General features: G+C 34.1%; 1 protein-coding gene across 1 annotated transcript in view; it reads right to left on the reverse strand.

The window, feature by feature from the left end:
- LOC306858196 (ELKS/Rab6-interacting/CAST family member 1-like) overlaps positions 1-10,434 on the reverse strand; it is a 210,122-nt gene extending 199,688 nt beyond the window's left edge. The window contains exon 1 of the mRNA XM_079398619.1: positions 10,270-10,434. The gene's annotated coding sequence lies outside the window, so the exon portion shown is untranslated. The remainder of the gene's footprint in view (positions 1-10,269) is intronic.
- Between the last annotated feature and the right edge of the window lie 1,589 nt (positions 10,435-12,023).

The following is a 12,023-nucleotide window of genomic DNA, read 5'->3' on the forward strand; positions in this document are numbered from 1 at the left end:
TTTGAAGGAAATTAATACTTTATTCAGCATTAGCAAGGATGCTTTAAATGGAACCAAGGTGAGAGTAAAGACATTTTGGTAACACATTACTTAAAGCTGTTTGTATAATGCACTGCATTGATTAAGCCTTGTAATGCACCTTATAATGTATTGTACAATAATCTCATGAATAATTGTGATTACAGTTATAATAACACTTATCAATTCATTGTTACACTTTGCATTTTAAATTTGGTTATAATTATTTACAACAAGACATAATGTATTACAATGCACATTATGAATAATTATAATGCGTTTAAATACATGTCTATCTAAACTTTTTATTCATTAGAATCCTGAAAAAAACAAGTTTCTTGAGAAGCAAATCGGCATATTAGAAAGATTTCTCAAGGATCATGTAGACTCGAGTAATGATGCTGAAAATTCAGCTTTGCATCACAGGAATAAATTATATTTGAAAGTATATTAAAATAGAAAACAGCCATTTTATATGAAAATAATTTCACTATATTACTGTTTTTACTGTATTTTTGATCAAATAAATGTAACCTTGGTGAGCATAAGAGACCTTAAACTTTTGAATGGTAGTTGACTTAGAACATTTTTTAACATAAGTGTTTTTTGTCTCAGCTTTCTTTAAACACTGATCGTGTAACCAGAAAAAAAACTGCTTGCTTGATTCGAGTCTCATGAGGTTTTCACAGAGACTGTGGCACCTCATTACTGGCAGATTACTTCAGTATAACACCTGGATGTATGTGTAACACCTGTGATTGAACCATGGCAGACATTATGTGCTTCATTACAGATGAAAATAAAATACTAATACAAACATTTTAATGTCTCTGCTGTATTAAATCAATACAAAGCCATTGACAGGGTTGTGAAACCAAATCTCTAATCACGCATGAACACAGCTATGTGCTCGTTCAGAGAGAAAGACTGTTTATTTGAGTACAGCCACAAGCGGCAGCTGCCTTTTGTCTTGTGTGTTTATCCCTGATGAAATACTTCATTGTCTCTTGTAAAACACATCTTTGTTTTGTAGCAATACTGGGTCACATGGGTCTCATACGTGATCTCTTCTATAAATGCTATTTTATCACTCTTTTTAAAGCAAAGGCAAGTGATACAGACTGTGCAATTCATCTGGTTTTTGAATTTTAGATTATAAACCGTTAATATTTGCCACAAATGCAGCTTAAGGGTAATTTATTGAGAAAAGGCTAGCAGTGGACACTGGAGCCGTGCTTTGTCCATCCCAAAAGCCAAGAAAAAGCTCAGTGAGGGCGCGATCATGCCCAAGCCAACGTACCCGCACTCTCTCATTAGGAAAGAATCTAACATCAGAGCCACAATGTGTCTCAATGGACTAAATCTACATGAAAATGAAGCCAACCTGAAGTATGTTAACCGCAGACTCCCCTCAGACTGAAACTTTGCACTGGAAATGGACTGTCAAACACATATACGCAAACATGTTATACAGAACATGATACAAAGAAATAGTAAAGAATCAAAACAGCCCAGTCTCATAGAGGAACAGTTTGCAGAAGCGGTGATAGACTCAAATAGAGAACGGAGCCGGCTACTGATAAGACGCAGAGAGGGCAGCGAGACCGCAGATCTCCTTCCTCTGCTGCTGACGAACGGAAGCCTAATCATTAAAGCAGTGGGCATGTCTAACCCCGTCACATTCCCTGAAGCTGAGACATGTTTTAAATGCCTGCACTTATCTCACTTATGTAACAGCCTTTTTATGCCTTAATCGTGCCAGTCTATAAAATATACATCTAATATGTAGGCTTAGATATAAACATATGCGCGCACGTGTGTGTATTCACAATTTACATTTATATATAATATGATTATCTTTATATTCTGATTTACTTTTATACATTCATATTCATAAAAAGATATCTGATTATATTATATTATGTCTTATATTATACAAATATATTTTAATTTAATATATTTACAATTTATATTTATATATTCATATTTTCAAATTCCTGTTTGGCGCTTCAGTTGTCCTCAGTGTGAAAATATGGATCTCAAAATCATACAGTCATTGTTGGAAAGGGTTCAAACACACAAAAATGCTGGAAAACTAAAGAATTTGTGGGACCTGAAGGATTTTAGGAAGAACAGCAGACAGTTTAACTGTTCAGGACAAACAAGGGACTCATGAACAACTATCACTAAACAAAAACACAGCTGTGGATTATTCAGGTAACAACACAGTATTAAGAATCAAATGTTTTTGATTCTTTGCAATATGCAAACGTTTGAACAGGGTTATTTTTTATAAATTTGTGGACTACAGTATATGTAAACATATTTTATGTGAAATATCTTATTCAGGTCAGTACTAAATAAACAACAACATGCATTTTGTATAATCCCTCTTATTTTGGTAAAATAATTAAAATGTTTCAGATTCTGCAAGGTGTATGTAATCTTTTGACTAGATTAGATAGATGGATAGATGGATAGATGGATAGATGGATAGATGGATAGACAGACAGATAGATAGATGTTTGTTCACATGTAGCATCAATATTGTTACAGAGGGCTAGAAATTGTGAGATGAAAATACAGTAACACTAATAAAACCTCCTAATATACATAAAACAAGCTTCTACACAAACAAATATACAACTGCATATTTGCCATTTTAACTGCTCAAATCAGCAGAGCATAAGTGTAGCATGACAAAAACATATATTCATTGCAATGAGAACAAGACAGAACAGGGCACAACGCTTCAGCTAAACAGGGCAGATCCAAGGAGATCAGGACAACTAGACTCTAGAGAGAGTCATTCAGAAATAATGGGAATGCATGATCATATGTGTGAGAGGCAGGGCAGAGTTGAAACTGGGGTTGGCAGTCGCTTAGGGACCAACAGCACACTACGAAATGTGTAAGGCACACCACTATTACAGTGTATGAATTATCAATACAATTTGACTTATTACCTACTTACTAAGAACACTTTCATTCTGAAATGTTTTAAAGTTACGGCACAAAAAAGCATACTTGCGCTTAAATTAAAAATAAAGTAAACTAAGCAAATAACCACACTGTTCCTTTAAGAACTATGGCAGTCCTCGCCATCTGGTTCGCCCCGGGCAGGTGGATTACACCTGGACAGTGGACACAGCAAGAAAAGGTACCCTCCATTTCTTTATCTCTCAATCCCTCCTTCCAGCCATATCTCCTTCCATTAGCGCGATCTGCTCTGCTCCTCAACAGGGATTTTCACAATGTAATGCTGCCTCATGGAACAGTAAGTTTCCATTACATTTGGCCTAAATCCTCAAACACAAAAACAGGCCAAAACCAATGTTTACTATGCAATCGCTCGAAGAACTGGAAACTATAGAAGTATTGTAGTAACTTATTTTTAATATATCTAGAAAAAGTATTTTATTTACAAACCAGAATAAATAAAAACAACTCCAAATGCTAAAAATGAATGTTTAAGCTTCTGGAAAGGCAGTGCTTCCAAAGTGAGAGGGATGTAAGAGAGGAAACGAATGTGAATGGAGGACAGTGAAAAACAGCAAAAAGACTGACTCAAACTCAACAAGAAATGCCATTATGCTATTCTTAGTCCTAAATGAGCTCATAAACCAAAAACCAATCTTGTTATTTATATATATTATTCAGAAATTTCTTAAAAGTGTGATCAGATTAACCATTGAGACTCAATTTTAAAGCAAAAAGTAGGCCTAAATAAAAAATAATAATAATAACAAATAAGGTTTTTCACTAAAAATACACCCATAGAATTATACATTTTCCTTTAAATACAATCTTTGGCTTATAGCTCTTATGCAGAATATATATATATATATATATATATATACACTGTCAGGGGAAGTCGTGGCCTAATGGGTAGAGATTCGGACTCATAATCCAAAGGTTGCGGGTTCGAGTCTCGGGCCGGCAGGGATTGTAGGTGGGGGGAGTGAATGTCTAGCGCTCTCTCCACCCTCAATACCACGACTGAGGTGCCCTTGAGCAAGGCACCGAACCCCCAACTGCTCCCTGGGCGCCGCAGCATAAATGGCTGCCCACTGCTCCGGGTGTGTGTTCACGGTGTGTGTGTGTTCACTGCTGTGTGTGTGCACTTTGGATGGGATAAATGCAGAGCACGAATCCCGAGTATGGGTCACCATACTTGGCCGTATGTCACGTCATATTTATACATTGAAAAAATAATTACTTTGAATTTTCACTCAAAAATTGCTAGTAAATTTCACAAATTATTACAATGAAACAGCAAGTAACATTAAATAAATTTTATAAAGTAAAAATGCAGTAGCAGCATTTTATTGCAACTTACTCCAATAATCTTTGTTAAAAACTGAAGTAAATAAAACTGTACCATTCGTTACAAAATGTTTCTTTAAATTAAATTAATAACCAATTAAAATGCATGTTAAACTCACTGTTGAATGTGATATTCCATATTTGTGATGTTTCTTCATTTTATACAGAATTTATTCATTTAGCAGATGCTTTTATCCAAAGCGACTTTCTGAGGACAATAGCAACAATTAATTATAATAAATCATAACTATATCGTGAATATTCAAAATATGACCCAGCCTAGTTCTATAGAGAGGATAAACACACCACAAAAGGAATGCGTTTAATTTTGCTCATGACTCACGACATACAGCTAAATGGAGTCAAATCTTTTAAAGTAATGGTTGGAGTGCTGAGTCAGAATACATGATCAAAGGTTCCAAGCCCACACCCTAAATTAAAGTAAGCAACTCACATTTCAAACTGCAAAGTTGCCTACAATAATCAATACAGTGTAAATTTAAACTAGCCACTTGATATTAATCTTTTTTTTTTTTTTGCAACGGTCTTTTTCTGAAATATCTAACCCTAAGAATCTTTCTGCCCCCCTCTCGGCTCTGTTACGGCATCAATGGGACAGTGTGTGCCTGCCTCTGCCTCTGTATTTATAGGGGGGAACAGAGGTCAGCTTTGAGCTCACTTAAAAAGCTCTGCTTGATGTCTGACGGCCTGTCACTTCACATCACTGATCATCTAGACGGCAGCACTGATTCATCAGCATTCAAACAACTACAACCACAGCGCATTTCATTCAATCTACATCCACACACACTTAAACTGCTCTTCTGCCTTCAAAATCCAGGTAACTGTGAGAACATGAATCAGGATATCTGACACCTCTGGTGTGACTTTAAATGCAGACCTTGAGCCAAAAACTCATCACCAAACACCAATGACTTGTATAGACACTATAAGGACAAAAGTGTTGGGACACCCCCTTCTTTAGAACAGAAAAAGGCACTAACAACACTGTGGCAACAAAGATGAATCACCAAGGGTAGAAGACCCACCAACCTCCTCCGAAACTGGATCTAAACAGAAGCTTTGCGAGGCCAAAGTAGTCATAGGCTGTTTTCACACCGTTCGATTGTTGATCTGAACTAGAGTTTGAGTGCGTCTTCCTTCCCCTGCCTTGACTCTTTCACATTGCATTATTTGGCTCAGAATCATGTTGGTTTTGTGTTATCAATTGCATGATAAACTAGTGATATTTTAGTACCATTACTAGTTTTTTTAATCTTTTGCATACGTTTTTATTTTTCTGCATTTTATGTTTTCATTTGAATTTCAGTTAAAGTTTTACTGTATATTATATACTGTAAAATAACAGAATAATTACATAACAGAATCTTAGCTAGACCCATTAAAGTGATTCTCATATCACACATTACTGTTTCCCAAACCAAGCCAAAGATGTTGTTACAAACTCTTCAGCAAACACATCATTCCTCTGAGACTCCGGATAAACTAATCAATTCTCATCTCCAGTCCTGACCTGCTAGCATGAAACGAGAGAGCCGGTGTTGAATGTGCTTTTCTTCTCTGGCCTGACAGGTTCTCGTCCCCTGTCTGTCCATCAGTTTGTGAGATTTAATTAGGTCAAAGATGGGCTAGCCGCACCAGACATGCTAAACCAAATGAGGGACTCAGGAGGATCAGAATCCTGCTGGGCTCTCTCTATCTGGACAGCTTGAGTCTGGCCTGCTCAGCACAGTCATTGAGTTGCCATTGCATTTGTAGGCAGGTGTAATTGTGAAAGACGTCATGAATATGTATTCGCTGTGATGTGTACTACTAGGGTCAGCAGAGGACACACAAATGAGAAGACATCGCACATGAAATTCATCCCACTGCTTTAATTAGCATACTGTGCTACTGCTAAAGATATTTTATATTAAAAGGATGACCCAGATTATGGCCGATACCGACAAGTATATAATTACTTAATAGACAAATATTAAAATTCTATTAAATACAATTTTGTCTAAATTAATTCAAAATAAAACACACAACACACAAATAAATAAATAATTTTAAATGCTTCAAGTAAATTTAGGCATCGCGACGTTGCAATGTGAATTATAAAAACTGGATATTACATGTAACAGTGTTATTTAATTATTAGTGTTTATAAACATTAACTTCAAGTGAGTGTTAGATGATGCCAAAAGCAATCTAAAAATATATGAAATTATATAACATACTTAATTGTAAAAAATATAGGAAATGAGCATTCACATTTTTACACTAGAAAATATCATCTTTATTAAAATTAGAAAATGAATACCAGTTTTTAATTTTTACATTATAATACTGTGATTCAACTCACTTGTAGCATTTAAAATGATTGATCAGTTTTTTTTTTAAATATGGAATTTGATATTAGATATTTAATTGTTAATGCTTAACCGATATATATAAAAATGATAATAATAATAAAATCTAATTATTTTAAAAACTACAAGTGAATTTAGACATTAAAACAATAATATGCAGTATTAAAATTGATACTTTTTTTCATATTTGATAATGATTCAATTTAAGAACGTTATTAAACCGATATATTAAATAATAATAATAATACAATCAAATTATTTTAAAAACTACAAGTGAATTTAGACATTAAAACAGTAAAATGCAGTATTAAAAATGGATATAATTTTTTTTCAGATTTGATTATTACATTTAAGAACGTTATTAAATTATCTGTGTTTATAAAGATTAACTTAAGTGTTATAGACTATGACAAATGACAATCTAAATGTAAAAAGAGAGGAAACATCTAATATCAACTGATACATTAGAAAAGTAAAATAAAATTAAAAATTAATCAAGAAAAAATAAAGATGTCATGTTCATTTACATCTTAACTAAAAACAGGTTACAAGCATTACATTATGAGGCATTAAGGACTTAAAATCCAGATGCCCTTAAAACGCATCCTGCATCCCTCCATGGCTTCACCATTTCAAAAAGTGTTTCTCTTAACACAACAGACTGCATGACACATCCACATATCCAAAAGTAAAAATACATTTTTCATCGGCTTCAAACCACTAACAGAACAACACCTTTCCCTTGAGAAATGAAAGCATGCTAGTACATGCTGACACAAGACAAACTTTCCTGCATGTCTCAGAGACTAAGAATCACTCACCTCCCTGTATTTCTCATGTATTACACCCACCAGAGATGAAATAAAAATGAAGACCTGGCCAGGTCTTACAAAAGAAGAGACAGGTCAATCATATACACCCTAATCTCAGCGGTTTATCTTGATAATATGTCTCAATTTATTCAAACAAACATCTACGCTTTTGCCGCTTAACATTTTTCTCTACTAAAAAAATTAACAAATGGTTTTAGGCCGTGCTTAGATCTTCTTTGTAGTAATTCAGTCACCCTCATCACCGAACAGACAGCAGGTATGATCCAAACCAGGTGTCAAACCAGTTCCTGGGAAAGTTCTAGGTCTGAGAAGACACAGACATAAAGCCAGATGTATTTCCCTACATGCTAAAGATATGCACCCCTTAAAAATTTGTAATAGATTAATATCTTGACCTGGTTTTTGGCCATTTTGAGGTTACCAACTTTCTAAAATCTACTGGTAACCTTGTTGAGGGATAGTAAACATTTTATGTGTTCTACTGTGTTTTCAATTAAAATTTTAAGTAAATCTTTTCTGCCATTATTTTAATATTGTACCAAAAAATAAATAAATATAAATAATACAAAAATGAATAAAAAATACTATCACGATAAATAAATATGTGATCCGTCATCAGGCACCTTGCTCTATAGATTTCAGTATTTGATAATTTAAAAAAAATTAAAAATCTAGGTCGGCTTGACATTACAGTAATCCTTGTATGTCAGAAAGACCTCAATTCCAGCTTCCTGACACAAGCAGCCCAGTCAAACCCTGACAAACTCAGACACACGGGATTGATCCAGCAGACTGAACATTTAGACCTAATGTTGCAACTGAAGAAACCTGCTGAGATCCACACAACTGAGAAAGCAAAAAAACACTTCCTCAGCATGGTTATAAAATCACTGTTGTTCTATTCTATTGACAATATTCACAGCAAAACGTGTGATATGTCATGTGATTAGACATGGGGGAACATTAAAACAACCACAAGCTTCCATAAACAAGGATCAACAACACAAAACAGTACTGAACCAAAGCATTGATGTACGAGACACCTGTTGGATCACTAGATATATGATTCATATCTCTAATATCCATAACACATGAACACCCCTAACATCCATATGAATAAAGGAGGATGTCAGGTTTTATTTTGCACTGTAATTTACAACCAGCATCAACAAAAAGGTCTATATTTTCAGAATTTTTTTTTAATATAATTTTAATTATTTTAGTGCTGTGAAACGATTAATCGCATCCAAAATAAAAGTTTTTGTTTACATAATATTTGTGTGTGTACTGTGTATATTTATTATGTATATATAAATACAAACACGTGCATGTATATAGTTCAGATAAATATATCTATATATATCTATATATCTATATCTATATATCTATATCTATATATATATATATATATAAATAATAGATAATATAAGAATATAGATATATAAATGTATATACATGGAAATATTTTCAAAATATATACTGTGTGTGTATTAATATATACATGATAAATATACACAGTACACATACATATGTATACAAAAACGTATTTTGGATGCGATCAATCGTTTGACAGCACTAAATTATTTATATAAACATATACAAACACACACACACACACATATATATGTATATATGACAGACAGACAGACAGACAGACAGATAGACAGATAGATAGATAGATAGATAGATATATAGATAGATAGTCAGATAGTCCATGCAATTAATATGAGCGAATAAAAACTGAATTGTAAAAAAAAACATCACATTATGCAGGAATAAGAGTTACATTTAACATCAATAATTAATATTACAGTAAAAATAAGTATTATGATATATAAATATATATTATGTTATATTAAACACTGTGGTTAACAATAAGGGAGGGGCTCTTGGATCCTTCACAGAGGAGCCAATCAAATTATTCTAAACGAGAATCAGTCGGGAACAACACAATACTGAACTACCTTCAGGGTCCTATAACAACATCATCAGCTTTTAAACAAAACTGTTGTGTCTGGGGGTTTGTTTTGTTCAGTAATAAACAACTTCTCGGTTTAGAGTTCGGGTAAATATTTCCCCAGCGGGCAGATACTTTGTGTCTGTTCTAAAGAAGAGATATTTTGTAACCGATACATATTTTCCTGCTGACGTCACAGAGAGTGAGGAGATACTTTGTAACAATTCTGGGATCTTTAGTAACCGCCTCGCAGACGCTTTAAATCAGTTGTACTTGGGAAATAAGCAAAGAAATCAGGAATGAAAGCCTGAAATGCACATGTAGTCACAGGGCTTCCTCTTGAAGACTCTTGACACCGCCTGGGCTGAAGCTTTGGACGGCTTCGCAGCGGTTTTAACCACAGTAGTGTCCAGATTGTCTCACTATAGCTGTTTATGTCGAATCATAAACTCGCCACTGGAACGAGACTCCTCTCTAACACGGAATATGTGTGTATTTTTTAATTATTATTATTTTCCCCTACTCCTGTTCCTCCATTGCTTGCTGGCGCAACAGCGTTTCATTTGTCTCTAGTGCGCATATTGTGAAATATCAGCTTTATTTACCTACCCTCTAGTTTGTCTGGGCGCATACGAACGTATATAGACCGTTAGCGAGCAATAAACGGATATAGCTCCACATAATCCCACACTATCAATGGGCTGTGTCCGAGCAGTTCAGACTCTTCAGCTGAGGAAAATCACTTTCAAAAGCTCCTTACCTTCTTCCACAAGAGGTTAGTCCGGTTTGGTGAGATGGCTGTGCCTGTATCTATTGTTGTAGACGGACCGTTATCACTTTGAGAGCTGATATCGGCGGGGAAAGCCCTGTTTTAGAGTACTTCTGTCGTTTTCTTCCTCTCTTTGCCAGAGCTACGAGCCAGGGCGCTTCAAGTGACGTAACGAACCGGGATGCGCGCGCCCGACACTGGCCTCCATGACCGCCGTGACGTGCACGAGCGCTTCTGCACCTCTTATGCGAGGTGGCACCACATAGATAGAGGATATATACAGAGGGCTTCGAGTGTAGCAGCTTGCTCTTTCTTTCTTTCTTTCCTTTTTTTTTCTTTTGTTTTTGTATATATACATATTTTTGTATATAAAATATGTATCATATTTGTATATATGTATCATGTTTATATTTTATATTAATGCTTGGATTTCTCATTTTTTCAATAAATAGTTTATCTTTTATACAAGTGAGTCCACATAAATATTTCTATTTATTTTATATATATTTTTTATTATTATTTGTTTGATTAGTGACATGTAGTACAGAATATGAATTATTTCTAATATTTTTTTCAGCCAAATTGCATATATATGTATATGTATATATATGTATATATATATGTGTGTGTGTGTGTGTGTGTGTGTGTGTATATATATATAACTCATTTTTAACAATTCTCATAAATCATGTTTTTTTCATTATGCATTCCAATTAATCTCAATCAAACTGCAGTTGGGGTTTTTTTGACTAGGTTAAAAAATAACCAAAAAAACAGCTACTAACACAATAAAACACAATAAAAACATGATAACATAATAAAAAACATGTTTTTTGAAAATTTTTGAAGAGTTATCTGTTTTTGCAAATAAACTCTTCATATATATATATACTTTTTTTATTAGTGGCCTGTAGTGTAGTGTAGTGATCAGCCAAGCTGCATATATATAATAATAATATAACAATATTACAAATCATTTGATAGTGCTAAAGATTTATTTTACTCTTAAACTCATTCACTCTTTTAATCCTTTCAATCCTTAACAGTTACAATAATTATATTAGTGAACTGCTGTTGATCATTTTGATATTGTATTATTTTTGTTGTTGTGGATTAAAAGAATCTGGTAATGATTAAATGTAAATGTAAACAGACTAAACAACATCCATTCTGTTCAGATTTACCCATCGTCACATCTTCAAATGTTCTCTATATGTTCAGCACTGGAGACTGGAGCTGTATACCCAGACGATGGAGACTTCCTCCAGCAGTGGTCTTCTGGGTGTAATTTGGGCTTTGACTGATATTTCTTGCTTGTGTAACTGAAGCATGACTGCAGGAAAAAGACTCACAGACCCAAACTGCATTGATCAGGTTCAGGGCGTTCAGATCCCTTAACCAAGAACATTTCATAAGATTAGGCTCTAGTCTCATTGCTTTAACTATGTGAATATCAGATCAGCTTTGTAAGGAAATTATATCATCATTCTTACTGAAAGAATTTTCAAACCAATTCCATTTGCATCCCATTAATACTTGGGATGCAATGGAAGTCGTGGCCTAATGGTTAGAGTCGGACTCGTAATCCACAAGTGAAATTTAATTTACATTTAAAACTTGAAAGGGATTTATGTTTTTTTAATTATTATTATTATTTTTCATTACTCATTTCCATTTGTCTGTTTCTATGACACATATATATAGTCCACTAGAGGTCAGTAGAGATCTTCCTTTAGGTCAAGCAT

The sequence above is a fragment of the Barbus barbus genome, assembly GCF_936440315.1.
Source record: "Barbus barbus genome assembly, chromosome: 39".
NCBI lineage: Eukaryota > Metazoa > Chordata > Actinopteri > Cypriniformes > Cyprinidae > Barbus > Barbus barbus.